Genomic DNA, 15,641 nt, shown 5'->3' with positions numbered 1-15,641 from the left:
CAGGAGGGCTGGGTGAGACGTGTGTACTGATTTTTTTTTTTTTTTTTTTAGCAGTTCCAAGATGTTTCCTTAAAGTCACATACTGTAGTTATTCAAAGGCATCTTGGTAAAAATCTTGAAAGATCTGTCCGACCGCGACAACTCAGCAAGACCCTATCTCAAAAATTTAAAAAGGAATAGAGACATAGTTCTCATAGAGCACTCTCAATTCCCATCTCCTGAGTGAAAGCTGTGTAGAATTTTTCTCAAAAGCAATGAAACTGAATTTAAGGAGTCCCAATTCTTGATCAACGTGTAATACTTCCATGGCAAAGCAGACTCCACTGTAAGGCAGAGCTCAAGACAAAAGGGTGGGAGGAGCTTCCGGCAAACAAGGGAGAGACTTGCTTTTGTTAGCAAAGATGCAGGTTTATATTAGGCTCACACAAGGAAGTGGGGAGCACAGGAAGCACCTCAGCAGCCATACAAGCCTCACAGCGGAAAAATGTGGTTCACAACTGCTCAAGATGAAAAGAGGTAGTTCTGGTGACCAGTTTTTGTTGTTTACTCAGAATTAAGCTTCCCTCAGCCTCTGTTATAACTGACCTGCTCTGGTATTTCTTGTTAACAATTTGATTGGATCATGCTAATTGCATTATTCATCATATAATGTGCAAAATAGGCAGCATTTCCATGCCCAGCTTGTTAGGTCTAGCGCATTGTGTATGGTGTATTAGTGGCCAAAAAAATTAAGGTCACATGGCATAATGTGTGGCTAAGAGCATGGCAGGCACTTAAGACTCAGTAGCAGGACATGGTAGAACACAACTGTAATCCTGGCAAATCAGGAGACTGAGGCAGGAGGATTGCAAGTTGGAGGCCAGCCTCAGCAATTTAGCAAGTCCCTAAGCAACTTAGTGAGAGCCTGTCTCAAAAAATAAAAAGAACTAGGGATGTGGCTCAGTGGTTAAGTGTCCCTGGGTTCAATCCCCAGTACTAAGAAAAGATTTTCAGTGACTTCATATTGTTGTGCAAATAATCTCCAGAACTTTTCCATCTTGCAAAATTAAAGCTCTTGTCAATTAAGCAACTCATTTTCCCCTCCCTAATCCCTGGTAACCCCATTGTTCTACTTTCAGTTTCCATAAACTTAACCACTCTAAAAGCCTCATCTAAATAAATTCATACACCATTTGTCTTTTTGTGACTGGCTTATTTCACTTAATATAATGTCCTAAAGTTTCATCCACATTGTAGCATGTGGCAGAATTTCCTTTTTAAGGGTGAATAATTTTCCCCGTGTATGCACCATATTTTATACATTTATCCATCAATGGATATTAGATTGCTGCTACCTTTTGGCTATTGCAAATAATGCTGGTTTGAACATGAATATGCAAGCATCACTTCAAGATCTTGCTTTCAGAGCTGCAGATGTAGCTCAATGTGGAGCACTTGCCCAGCATATGCAAGACCCTGGGCTTTAATCCCTAGTACACCCACACCCACACCCACATAAGAGCTTGCTTTCAATTGGATCTACACACACAAAGGAGATTGTTGAGTCAAATGGTAACTTTGTTTTTAATACTGTAAGAAATTGCCATTATGTTTCCCATAGCAGTTGCACCATTTTACATTCCCACCAATAGTGTACTGGAGTTCAACTATTCCACATACTTACCAATACTTGTTACTTTTTTTTTTTTTTTTTTTTTTTTTTTTTTTTTTTTTTTGATACAGCCATCCTCACCCACAGTGAGGTGATATCTCACTGTGGTTTTGATTTATATTTCTCTAAAGACTGGTTAATTCCATTTGTATATCTTCTGAAAAATATTCCTAGTTTTTACCCATTTTTCAACCAGGTTATTTGTTTTGTTGTTGTTGCTATTGAGTTCTTCATATATTCTAGATATTAACCTCAGATTTAATATTTCAAAATATTTTCTTCCATTTTTCAGGTTGTCTATTCACTGTTGTGTCCTTGGATCTACAGAAAAATTTGCTTTCTCATACTGGGGGATCAAACCCAGGGGTGTTTACTGAGCTATATCATGATCTTTTTTTTTTTTTTTTTTTTTTTTTTTTTTTTTTTTTTAAGACAAAATCATGCTAAGTTCCTGAGGCTAGCCCCCAAAATGTGATTCTCCTACCTCAGCCTCCTGAGTTTCTGGGATTACAGGCATGTGCCACCACACCAAGCAGAAATTTACATTTACATGATTTAATTTTATCTCTAATTTTGTTGCCTGTGCTTTTGGTGTCATGGTCAAGAAATCATTGCCAAATCTTTTCCTCTGTTTTCTAAGAGTTTATAATTTTAGGTCTTACACTTAGGTCTTTGATTCATTTTTAGTTCCTGTTTTATACTGTGTAAGGTAAGGATCCAACTACATTCTTTTTGTTGTTTTGCTTTTTGAAACAAGGTCTCACTATATTGCCCAGGTTGGGTTCAAACTTTTGATCTTCCAGCCTCAGCCTTTGGGATTACAGGTAGACATCACCACACCTGGCTCAACTTCATTCTTTTGCATATGGATATCCAGTTTTCCCAATACCATTTGTTGAAGATTGCTCTTTCCTCAATAAAGTCTTGTCATCCTCCCTGAAAACATCTGAGCCAGGCACACTGGTGCACACCTGTAATCCCAGTGACTCAGGAAGCTGAGGCAGGAGGATTACAAGTTTGAGGCCAGCCTCAGTAACTTAGCAAGGCCCTCAGTAACTTAGTAAGACCCTATCTCAAAATTTAAAAAAAAAAAAAAAAAAATTAAAGGCTGGGTTGTGGCCCAGTGCAAAGCCCCTTTGGATTCAATCCCCAATATCAAAAGAAAAAATAAAGAAAATCATTTGACCATTTATGCAAGGGTTTATTTCCAGGATTACTGTTCTACCCCATTGGTCTGTGTCTGTCTTTATGCCAGTATCACACTGTTTTGATTATTATAGCTTTATAATAATTTTTAAATAAGGAAGTGTGAGATGTGCAATGTTGTTCTTTTTCCAATCATTTTGGCTGTTCTGCTCTGGGATTTTTTAAATTCCAATGGAAATTAGATCTCATATGAAAATCAGAATTTCTGGCCTCTTGAAAAAAATTAATAAATCTAGCACATCCTGGCAATGAATAGGTAGAACTGAATAACTGACATCTGTTCTCCAGTTTGCCACTGTCTACACCTACTCATTTCTATAACCTGTCTGAACCCCTAAAGTCCTTTCTCTCTTGGATATTTCAAGATTCCTGGTCTAAAAAGCAGCCAGAGCCAGAGGACCTATCTGATCTAAGGAAAAGGCAGTTGAAGCCAGAGGCTATGCTTGTCTGGTTCAGAGTCTTACTCTGAAGCAATGGAGTATAGCTAGGAAATCACATTTTGTTTCAGTGTTGGAAGGTTATATTAGAGTTCTTCCTAGAAATAGTAAGGATAGGAGAAAGTTGGGAGGGGAGTCAGGAAAGGCCTATTTGAGGGGAAAGACAATAGTAAACAACTGAAGACTTGATGAAAGAATAGTCTAAGTCTATGATCCAAGTTGAGGAAAAATAATGTACATAGGTCCTACAACAAGGATTTTAGCATATTCTTTCAGGCATAATAGAAATCCAGTGTAGCTGAAAGTCTAATGGAGATGGTAATGAAAGAAAAACAATGAGATCTGAGCAAGAGCCAGATAGTAAACCATTTAGGAACTGTGTGTGGGTTCATCATTCAGTGAAAAGTAAGCTGGGGAAAAACATATCTTGACTTTCATTTTATGAAGATCACTGTGGCTGCTGTGAGGAAGAATGCATTGAAGAGGAGGGCAAGAGTAGGAAGGCTGAGAATAGTCAGGAGTTTACTGATGTAGTGCAAAGAATGCTGGCAGCATGAACAAAGGAGAGAAGTGAAACTGACTTGAGATATTTCAGAAGCAGTAACAATTAGACAAGACAAGACATATTCTCTGTTGGCAGACCTTGGTCACATTCCAAATCATAAAACTTACTTAGTTGTAATAGGACCCAAATCAATTGAAACAGAAATTTCGTTGCATGTTTCATATATCCAAAAACTTCTTACTACAAAATCTGTGATGTTGCCTGCCTGTTTCCTCTGGCTCCAGGAACCTTCTCTGACCACATATAGGATAAAGTAAGGGAACTGATACCCCCAGGAGCAGTAATGAAAATGATGTAAACAGGTGAATGGGTAAACATTTCCTCACTCTTCATGAAACAAATTCGAAGCATGTAATGTACTGTCTCCCAGGGGCTCGCTAGCCAGACTAAGCCCAATTGCCCAGTGAAGTAACCTGCACCCCATAATGGTTTCCTTCCCATCCCTGTCCCATTACTTCATTCCCCTACTAGTACTTCTTGGAATCAGTTCTAAACAAACTAACATTCAAAATCTTGTGTCCATGCCTCCTACTGTTTCCCAACTTTGTAATGTGATGGTCAAAAGATAAAATTATAGTATTTGCAGAACACACTGGAGTAAACTTGAGGGGACTAGAGAAGTCCTACTTAGTGAAAATTTTTCATATTTTCTTTATAATTATATGCAATAAGATTTTAAAACAGAATGGGAACTGGAGGTATAGTTCAGTGGTAGAACACTTGCTTAGCATGTACAAGACCCTATATTTGACATTTGGCAGCACAAAACCAATTAATTAGTAAGAATTAATTAATTAAAAACAGTATATGGGGAAATAATGTTGATTTTGGCTAATATTTTAAAGTTTTCATGAGAAACTCAAGCATGTTTCTGAGAACATAACCTTTATGACTACTTTTCATGATGAAATGGCTATATAATTTCTGATTAAGATATTTTAATGATAATACTTCAGATTTTTGGTAGTCATGCCTGTAACTGGCGTAACTGTAGGGAAGCTCAGTCCTATAAACATGATGATGTATCCATAAACTATACCCTACAATTTACTTTAAAATCTTCCACCTATAATTTATACTTTTGTTTTCAACTCCTGCTTTAGGACTGGTGAACTTCTCCCACAGTGTGCTGATTTCACAACTGTGTTAGTTAGCTTTTTGTGTATCCAAAAGACTTAGAGGAGAAAAAATTTGCCTCATGGTTTCAGAGTTTCAGTCCACGGCCAGTCTAAGCTCTGGGCCCAAGATGAGACAGAACATCATTGCAAAAGGGCCTGGCAGAGGAAAACTACTCAGTTCATGACAGCCAGGAGCAGAGAGTGCGTGAGTGCAAGGAGTCAGGGATAATACAATCCCCACAGGCTTGTTCCCAGTGACCTACTTCCTCTGACTATGCCCTACTTGCCTACAGTTACCACCTACTGATCTATTCAAATTATTAATCCATCGAATGGATGGATCCACTGATTAGGTTACAGTTCTCATAACCTGATCATTTCATCTCTGAACATTTCTGCATTATCTCACACATGAGTTTAGGGGATACCTCATAAACAAACCATAACATAGCATAACTCTCTCAAGGATCTAATTTCCAAAGGTTTAGGGACAGTCACTGTATTCCCAAATACTGATATTCATACTACTGATGGGTCAATTCACAGATAATCACAAAATCTGTGTAAATCACAGATGTTGTGGTAGACATCCTAAAATTTCTTTTAAACATTAAGAAGAAAGACACAGGAATTTCTTCTAGCTCATCCCACTTTGCCTTCCCAGTCTATAACAACAACAATGAACTTCCAGTTCTTTCCCCTATCCCAATATATCAATCTTTTTAATTCTCTTATTTCATACCATTCCCTCTGGAATGTTCTTTCTTTTCTCCCTAATTCACTCTTGGTCCCTCCAATTCATTCATAGCACCTAGAGAAAATACCTCAAAAGATAACAAATCTCATTATGTCACTCTACCGCTTAAATCCTCTCAAGGAATTCCACTGTACACAAAATTAAAACTACTGTAAACTCCTTGTTCAGTCTTAATTCTAGAGAAGGTCTTGTCTACCTCTCCAATCCCATTTACCACTGTTTACCTATCAACATCTTTAAGACAAGGGCTTCCTTTTTTTTTTTTTTTTTTTTTTTTTTTTTGGGTGCTGGGGATCGAACCCAGGGCCTTGTGCTTGTAAGGCAAGCACTCTACCAACTGAGCTATCTCCCCAGCCCCTTCCTTTTCATTTCTTGAACCCACTCAGTAAGTTTCTTGAAATGAAACCTAGAAAACTTCTCAAGCTACTTTACAGATTGATGGGTCTACCCTCTGTACCACCTCCAAACCATATGAATCCTGTCCTATCCAGATCTTCACAATCACAGATAGGTAATAGTGGGTCCCCTAGCAGGAGCACCTGGGATTCTTGACATTGTTATATCAGTTCCTCCTGATGGTCTAATGGGAGGGACATGACTGTATGAGCCTACATGGACACCTGCATCCCAGTATCCAGGGTGTTGACTTGCAACCAGATGAAAGCAGCTCTAGTTTTCCATTTGCTGGTCTACTTATTCATTAATTCAACTCTTCAGCACCTTCTATTGTCAGGCATTCTCAGAACTAGGACTATCACAGTGAACAAAATTCCTGCTTTCAAGAGTTTACAATCTAGAGGTGAAAAGCAGACCATAAATGAAGAAATGTATAGGTCATGTGAAGACAAATACTATAAAGAAAAACAGGGTGGAGAGTAATGAGGATCTTTTGTGTACTGTGGAAGGCTTCTCTTGAGCACAACTGAAAGAAGAAAATCTTATGGATATCTGAATGAAATGAGAAATCATCAAAGCATTTTAATCAGAAAATTTGACATTTCTTTTTTTTTTTTTTTTTTTTTTTTTTTTGAGATGGGGTCTTGCCCCTGGCCTGGCTGGTCTCAAACTCCTAGGCTAAAACAATCCTCCTGATTCAGCCTCCTGAATAGCTGGGATTACCGTCATGTACCAGCACACTGTCTGTGACATGTTTTGTTTAAAGGACCACTCTATTTTATGGCACAAAGATCTTAAGAGAAGGGATGGTTTTCAACTCTGTAGTTTCTTCAAACTTTGATGCCTATATCCATTCAACAAACACATAAAAGTATCTCCTCTGCCAGACAGTAAGCTAGGTTTTTAGGACTGAGATGTCACAAAGCCAGACGTAGGCCTTCCCTTAAGGAGCCTTCTATCTACTAAAGACAGCTCTAGCACACATTCCCTTCTCACAGTCTTAACTTTGAGCTTTTCTACTCCTCTGAACTTACTGGTATCCTTACTGACTTACCAGATCTTTCTCTCATTTGTCTTTCTGATCACACTTCAGATTGGATGCTTAGGGGCATTTTCCTGATAATGGTTTGGCTCCTCTTGACACTAAATTTGTAGCTCTATACTTTTATACTATTCAGTCAACCCTAGGACTCTCCTTCCTTGGTACCCTTTTCACTAGCAAAGTTCCAGCTCTCCGTGTCAAAATTTCATCAATTTACTCTTTCTTCACCATAGTTTCAGTCAGAGTAAAACCTTTACTTACACAGAATAATATCACTAAATTATATGGCCTATAACAAAAAAAATTTTTACCAAAATCCAAAGGGATTTGATATAGGAGAGACCTTACTTACCTTCCATCTATGTAAATTCTTCCCAGATAATGTGTGTGTGTGTGTGTGTGTGTGTGTGTGTGTGTGTGTGTGTGTTGCTATGGATCAAACCCAGGGCCTCCTGCATGCTATACAAGTGCTCTACCATTGAGCAACATTCCCAGCACCTCCCCAGATATTTTAGAGAGAAGGGAGATAGCAAATGTGACTGAGGAGGAAAAAAGAACAATTTTTTTAAGAAAACATTTATTTAGCCTTTCTCTCTATGGTAATCTATTACTTTAGTAGATGCAGAGATTCACACTTTTCAGAATTTTCAACTTTGTATAGTTTCCCTTGCACATTGACTCAGGACAAAGCCAAGTGACAAGCTTTGGCTAATGGGACATTAACAAGCTTAATGCAAGCAGAACCTTGATGTTTATACACTGCAGCCTACATGGTTAAGCTCTTGGGGTGCTCCTGTTCAGAACCCAGCTGCCATGTAGTAAGAAACCCAAACTAGACATATGAAGGAGAACCAAGCACCCAGCTGAGCGTCGAACCAACAGCCAGCATACAAGAGATCTAGCTTGGAAGTTAGATTCTCCAACCCCAATTAAGCCATCCCAGCAAATGCTACATGAAACAGAGATAAGCTGCCCCTGCTAAGCCCTGCCCCAAATGAAGAATTTTTAGCAATTACACCACTAAATTTGGAGGTAGTGCATTAAACAGCATAAGATAACCAGAACATTCTCTTTAAAAAGAAAAAAGGGCACTATTCCTACTGTGTGCTTGCTTTTTTGCAGGGTGCAGTACTGGGGATTTAACCCAAGAGCACTTTTAGCACCGAGATACATCCATAGTCCTTTATATTTTGAGACAGGGCCTTGCTTAGTTCCTGAGGTCTTGCTAAATTACCCAGGCTGGTCTCAAACTTGCAATCCTCCTGCTTCCACATCCCAAATCACTGGGATTACAGGCATGTGCCACCACACCACACCTGACTATGTGCTGGAATTCTTAAGACTGAAATGTATGAAATCTGAGTCAAGGCTCAACTTCCCTAATAAGAGAACTGCCTTATATACTTGTGTAAATGTCAGTTTAATCTCTGTGCCCCCAACTCATTCTGTAAGATCAGAGGGAAAGGATTATGTCCATCATGGTCAACATTGTTTCACTGACCTAGAAAAGACCCTGGCACATAGCAGGCATTCAATCAATATTTTAGTAAATCAGTTGAGAGTGTAGCTCAGCAGTGGAGAACACTTCAGTGGAAAAAAAAAGTAAATCAACATTATATTACACTAACTAGTTATATCATCTCCTCTGCTTGAATTAGGATAGCAACTTTTATGACCATTATTGTTATTATCAAATACTTACACGTTTATTACATGCAGATACTATTCTACGCACTTTGTACATAGACTCATACATTAACAATGGAGGTATGTTTTGAGAATTGCATCAAAGGTGATTTTGTCATTGTATAAACATGTAGGGTATACTGAGATAAACTATGATGGCTATGAAGTTACTAGGCAATATAATCTTATGGGACCACCATTGTATATGCAGTCTATCGTTAAACCCAAACATCATTATATTAATTTAATCTTCATGATAACCCAATGAGCGAGGTACTATTATTTTTCCCTTTTACATATGAGGAAACTCAGGCATAGAAAAGATAAGTAAACTTGCTTATGGTAGTGCCAGGATTAAAACCCACAGAGTCTGTTTCCAGAATTCATTCTTTTTTTTTTTTTTAATACTGGGGGGATCAATCCCAGGACTTCATGCATGCTAAGCAGACATTCTACCACTGAGCTACATCCACAACCCTCAGAATCCATACTCTTAACCCCTATACTCTTTCCCTGTTTCCTGTCCTAGGTCTGACAGTGCCCTTGCTATTGAATCAAGGAAAAGGTAAGATTATGCAGTAGAAGAGGAATGGCAGAAAAGTATCTTCACCACGTCTCATGATGAAGCCATCATCATGACTAGGCAGGTTGAAAGCTATACATAGGGGCCAGCCTCCTGCTCCATAAAACCTTTATGATGTCAGTGACAAGAGGAAGATGAAAGTCAAGAATGAGAACTAGTAACAACCACCTGGGAACGACTTTTACACTAGGCCCTATCCCTAGGCCTCTAACTCTGGTGGCTAAAATGGCTGAACTCCATCCTGAGGGCTTAGCCCAACCCGAGTCTCCCAACAGGACTATAAAGAGCTCTGAATCAGTAACTGCTAGCTCAGTACTAATTCCCTTTAATGTTACTATGACTTATGGTTGGGTCTTCATGATGCTCACATTGAAACTGATGGCAAAGGCCAACTTTGATACCATTATCAGACCTGCTTTTGCTCTGAGGAACATGCTGGATTCAGGAGTCTAGATCTAACTCACATGGTTATCTGAGGGCTAACCTCTCAGTTAGATAAGAACAGTACTTTCCAATGCTATCACCACCAGCATGTGTGTAGGCTCACACATACAAACAACACTGGTCTCCCTCCCATATTTGAAGAAAATGTCAGAAATTTAACATTAAAATATTAAAATGGTAGTTTAATCCAACAATAAAGAAATATTCCCTAACAGTTCATCTTACTAGTCACAAAAGGGATGCAGATTGAGGAAACGGGACTTCAGGTCTTGAAAATCATGGGAATCTTCCTAGAGGAAGTCTTCGAACTAGGTCTTCTCCTTTAGACATTAATACTTTTTGATACCTGCTATCTGCCAATCACCATACTAGGTGCTCAAGATAAAACATTAAGAGCCTTGATCATTAAGCCAGCCCTCCACCTCAGAAGCATTGCTTTATCCTAGTGAATTGCCTTTTGTTGTGCTGCCATCAGGCTGTAAGAAGCATCCCTAGTTAGGAACATTGTCAAGGACACTGCTCCTCATATAACACAATGTGCTCTTCACAGGCATTCCTGGGAGACATTCCAATCTGATCTTACTTCCAAGAATAGTTTTACTTCTCCAAAATAACGGGTTTGTTTTTTATTTTCATATACCATGAATTGTAGGACCAATAATGTTGTCAGTTTAGACACAAATTCATGGTTCAGCTGTAGTAAACATGAAGGTCATTCCTACATGCATTTTTAGTTTTGTCTCTGGCTCTACTTTGTCTCTGATCATGTCTTTTAAATTTCTTCATTCTTCACACTTTGTTTACAGCATCTTGAGGTGTGTAGTTGTCTTGTTTGTTTTTTGTTTTTTGTTTTTTTGGTGTGTGTGTGTGTCTTTGGAAGTGGCTATGAACTTTTCTGGAAGAAGGCATTTTCATTACCTTCAACATTTACAATACAGTATATATAAATGCAAAGATAAAGATGTGTCCACAGGGTGATATAAGACTATGACAGGACTTATAAATTAGTCAAAAGCATTAAAGAAGCTGGGAAGAGTGGCATTCACCTGTAATCTCAGCTACTCTGGAGACTAAGGCAGGAAGAGGGCAAGTTCAAGGCCAGTCTGAGCAAAACCCTCTCTCAACAAAAAGTTAAAAGAACTGAGAATTGAGTCAGGAATGGTGGTGCATGCCCTCCCAGCACCTCAGGAGGCTGAGACAGGAGGATGGTGAGTTCAAAGCCAGTTTCAGCAAAAGTGAGGCACTAAGCAACTCAGTGAGACCCTGTCTCCAAATAAAATACAAAATAGGGCTGGGGATGTGGCTTAATGGTCAAGTGCCCCTGAATTCAATCCCTGCTACCCCTGCAAAAAAAAAGAACTGAGAATGTAGTTCAGTGGTACACTGCTTACCTAGGCATGCACAAAGCCCTGGGTTCAATCCCCAGTACCACAAAATAATAATACTAATTTTAAAATAAAGCATTAGAAATGACCTTGCACTGGGGTCACTGCTTGAGGTGGGATTTTTGTTTTGTTTTGTTTTATTCTTTGCTTCATTGGAGTTTATTCACAATACATCAATCTTCAAAATTAGATGGTTGCCAAATGCAAGATATTTTTTAAAAATCTTGTAGATATTAGTGTGATAGCATGGACTTATGGGACACCATAGAAATTACTTACAATAAATTGAAGTTATTGCCACAAGTTTCCTTTCATCAATTTTTTTCCTCACAAAAAGCTTACGGGGGCTGGGGCTGTAGCACAGTGGTAGAGCACTTGCCTAGCATGTGTGAGGCACTGGGTTTGATCCTCAGTACCACATAAAAATAAATGAATAAAATAAAGGTATTGTGTCCATCTATAACAAAAATAAATTTTAAAAAAAGCTTATGGGGCAAAACCATTCATTTCTGTGTCAGAATTTACCTGCAGAGAAAATTCAGATGCAATATCCAACTTTACCTAGAAGATATTTGATAGCAAAGTGAGCAGAATTAAAATAATTATCTGGAAGAGATATATATACAAAATACGATCAATTGAATTATTCAAATAAATGATGCCAAACGTGATCTAAGAGTTTCTATTATGCAGATAAAGTGCCTGAGATTTGTAAATGATTTTAAAAATAATTTTGTTGCTGGGCACAGTTGAACACGCCTGTAATCCCAGTGACTCAGGAAGTTGAGGCAGGAGGATCACCTTCTTAACAATAGGGTCCATTAGGTTGCTTAGGGTCTTGCTAAATTGCTGAGGCTGGCTTAGAATTTGACATCCTCCTGCCTTAGACTCCTGAGTCACTGGGATTACAGGCTTGGGTCACTGCACCTGGATCAAAAAATAACTAACTTAATTTTTTTTTGACAATCCTAAGAATTGAGCCCAGGGCCTCACACATGCTAGGCAAGCATTCTGCCACTGAACCACGTCCCCAGTCCTTTCTATTTTTAGATAGGGTCTCACTTAAGTTGCTGAGGCTGGTCTCCAACTTGTGGTCTTCCTGCCTCAACCTCCCAAATAGCTAGGATTACAGACATATGCCACCACACAGGATCAAATAATTTTTCTTTAAAAGGAAGGAAAAAGTACACCAAATGTACGTATGTTTACCTTTGACATCTTTCAGCTATCAGGCCTGGAACCTTAAAAAGAATACTACTCTGCCTGCATTGAAGAAAACTATGCATTGTTTTTTAATTTCTTAAAATTTTTTTATAAAAATTGTGCATTTTTAACTTAGAGAGGTTAAATAGAATGCATTACTTTCTATACCCCTCACCCTTTTCTCTTCTTTTTTTTTTTTTTTTTTTTTGTGGTACTGGGGATCGAACTCAGGGCCTTGTGCTTGCAAGGCAAGCACTCTACCAGCTGAGCTATCTCCCCAGCCCTTCTCTTCTTTTTTAGTGCTACAGATTGAACCCAAGGCCTTGCACATGCTAAGCATATGCTATATCACTGAGCTATAGTCTCAGACCTGTTCTTCACCTTTTTTTTGTTTTAAGCAGTTTAAAAAAAAAAAAAAAAAAAAAAAACTTGGGCTGGGGGCTCAATGGTAAGACGCCCAGGGTTCTATCCCCAGCACCAGAGGAAAACAAAACAAAACATCTTCCAGAAGTTTTAAAATAAAATTCAAACTTCTTAGTATAGTGCCCAAGTCCTTACGACTTGGCTCCTGCCATGTCTACCGTCACCTCCAGTTACCTCCATGAAAGTTGCAAAGTATCTCCTTCTTAAACTTTATATGACCAAAAGATACATAGACATTAAATGAAAACCTAATACACTAAAGAAAATAACATCAACTATCCCTAACATAAAAGTGCCAATATAACTGGGCACAGTGGTACATGCCTGTCATCCTAGTAAACCAGGAAGCCAAGGCAGGAGAATAGTAAGTTCAAGGTCAGCCTGGGCAACACAGAAAGACCCTGTCCTTGGCTTCAGTCCCCAGTACCGCAACAACAAAGTATTTGTAGAACACTGGAAATTGCTGAAATGTTCATCAACGGGAATAGTCATATTTCATATTATGAAGTTTTCAAAAAATGACAAGGTAGATTTATTTATCCTAACAATAGACAATAAAGTGTAAAAGGCAAATTGTAAACACCATGTGTAATATCCCTTTTCTCTCTCTCTCTTTTTCCTTGGAGGTACTAGGAATTGAACTCAGGGGTGTTTTACCATGGAGGTACATTCCCAGTCCTTTTTATTTTTGCTTTTGGGGGGTAAGATTCACAGGCTGGCCTTAAGCTTGCAATCCTCCTGCCTCAGCCTCCCAAGTCCTAGGGATAACAGGCATGTGCCACCACTTCTATACAAAAATATCATATATAAAGTTATTGCTAATATTTGTATATTTTATGTAAATAAGAATGTTTTTCTTTTTTCTTTCCTTTACAGAAAAGATGCTGGGGATGAAACAAAGGACTCACACAAGCTAGGCAAGCACTCTACCAATGTTAACTTCTATTACTGAAAAGTCAGAATATTCATAAATACACGTTTTCAACATCATTGAAATCTATTAAGAAAAAAAGTCAAAACATGTAATGATGGGTATTTTGGGGTTTTGTGCTTTTCAGTGAATGCTAAGCTTACACATTTATCACTGAGCTACATCCTCAGCACTAATGATGGCTCCCCCCCCCCCCCCCCCCCCCGCTCCTTTGGTACCAGGGATGAACCCAGGGGAGCTTAACCACTGAACCATAGCCTTAACCCCCCTCCTTTTTTTTTTCATTTTGAGACAGGGTCTCACTAAGTTGCTGAGACTGACTTTGAATTTGCGATCCTCCTGCCTCAGCCTCCCAAGACATAATTATGGTTTTTAAAGAAACTAAGAATCACCTGTGTGAGGGCAACAAATTACTAATTCAAAGCTTGCATAAGAAAAAGGGAATGTTATGCTTTTCTAATTTTTTGAACAAGTACTACATTCAAATGGGTCATAAATTCAGAAGTTACACAATGGTATACTGTGAAATGTCTTCCTCCTATCCCCTTTTACCCAGTCAACACGCAGACGGGCAAGCATATTACATATTTCAATGTGTCCTTCAAAAGCAGTCTCTGTACATATAGTTCAAGCAAAAAAAGTACATTTTCCCTTTAAAAAAAAATTTTATGACCTTTATTGTATTGTTCAAATGAGGAATTCTCAATAAATAAGCTTGTGAATGTTAAACGTATTTTCAACATCAGATATCATAGTCTTATGTTGGCAGTCTTGAGGTATTTTTATGCTGGCATCACACTTGCACCTTTCTCAAAGTTGTGGGAATTACATTGGGTTCCTGAGGCACAAACAAACACTAAGCAATGGTCATCTAAATGCAGGCAATATTTACAAAACACTAGACATGGTCATCTTATTGGGAAAACTCCTGGTTCATATGCTTAACCAACATTAAATTCACAGATGCATGGCTCATGTTACAGTAAAAGCAGGAACTTTAGGACTATAACACCTTTGACAATATTTAACTAATTGTTCATGTTTTCACACTTGCTGGTCTGCCTCACATGTTCAACTGGATGGTGCAAGACTCCCTTTTCTCCTGGACCTGACAGTCTTCACTTATCACACTACACTTCATGTTTCTGGTTCCCTGTGGGCTGTTTCTTCAAGGCAGGGACTGTGACTTACCAAAAAAATTTTTTTTCTTGTGGGAATTGGATCCAGGGATGCTTTACTACTGAGCTACATCCTCAGTCCTTTTTGAGACATGGTCTCCTTAAGTTGCTGAGGCTGGCCACCTTTCTGCCTCAGCCTCCAGAGTCAACTGAGCAACCCCACCCAGTGACTTACAGGATTTTTATATTACCAAGTCCTATTATGATGCCTGGCAGTATTAGACTTTCGCTTAAAAGTGTTGAAGGGGAAAAAAAAAAAATACCAGAGGTGATACTTGAGAAGGTAACACCTAAGATTAGGTGTTTGTCAGCCAAAACAAAAGCACAGAGGTGAAAAAAGTAGTTGAAAACTGAAGACAGTTGTGTGTGAATGAAATAACAGTTTAAATTAAGACGTAAGGTGGAAGAAGTAGCATGGGATGCTTCCAGGGTGAGGTTCAAAATCCTCAGCCTAGACATGATATTCCAATAGGTAAAGGTATTCCCAACTAGCTTTGAACCACTCCAGTTCCCTGAGTTCTGGCTACAATTGCTTGCAATTTTCTAAAAACATATTCCACACTTCAGTCTTCCCTTGTGCTTTGTCCATTACTAAGATACTCTTCTGCCTTCTTCAAAATTCACCTCGATTGCCAA

General features: G+C 38.6%; 1 long non-coding RNA gene across 1 annotated transcript; it reads left to right on the top strand.

The window, feature by feature from the left end:
- Positions 1 to 68: 68 nt before the first annotated feature.
- Positions 69 to 13,874, top strand: LOC124963935 (uncharacterized). The gene is made up of 3 exons (XR_007104844.1): positions 69 to 516; positions 9,388 to 9,423; positions 13,773 to 13,874. It is a non-coding gene; the product is annotated as an uncharacterized LOC124963935 (long non-coding RNA).
- Positions 13,875 to 15,641: the final 1,767 nt, after the last annotated feature.

The sequence above is a fragment of the Sciurus carolinensis genome, chromosome 14 (genome assembly GCF_902686445.1).
Source record: "Sciurus carolinensis chromosome 14, mSciCar1.2, whole genome shotgun sequence".
Taxonomy (NCBI): Eukaryota; Metazoa; Chordata; class Mammalia; order Rodentia; family Sciuridae; genus Sciurus; species Sciurus carolinensis.
The sequence above is the reverse complement of the archived record's forward strand: the minus strand, read 5'-3'. Positions and strand labels throughout refer to the sequence as shown.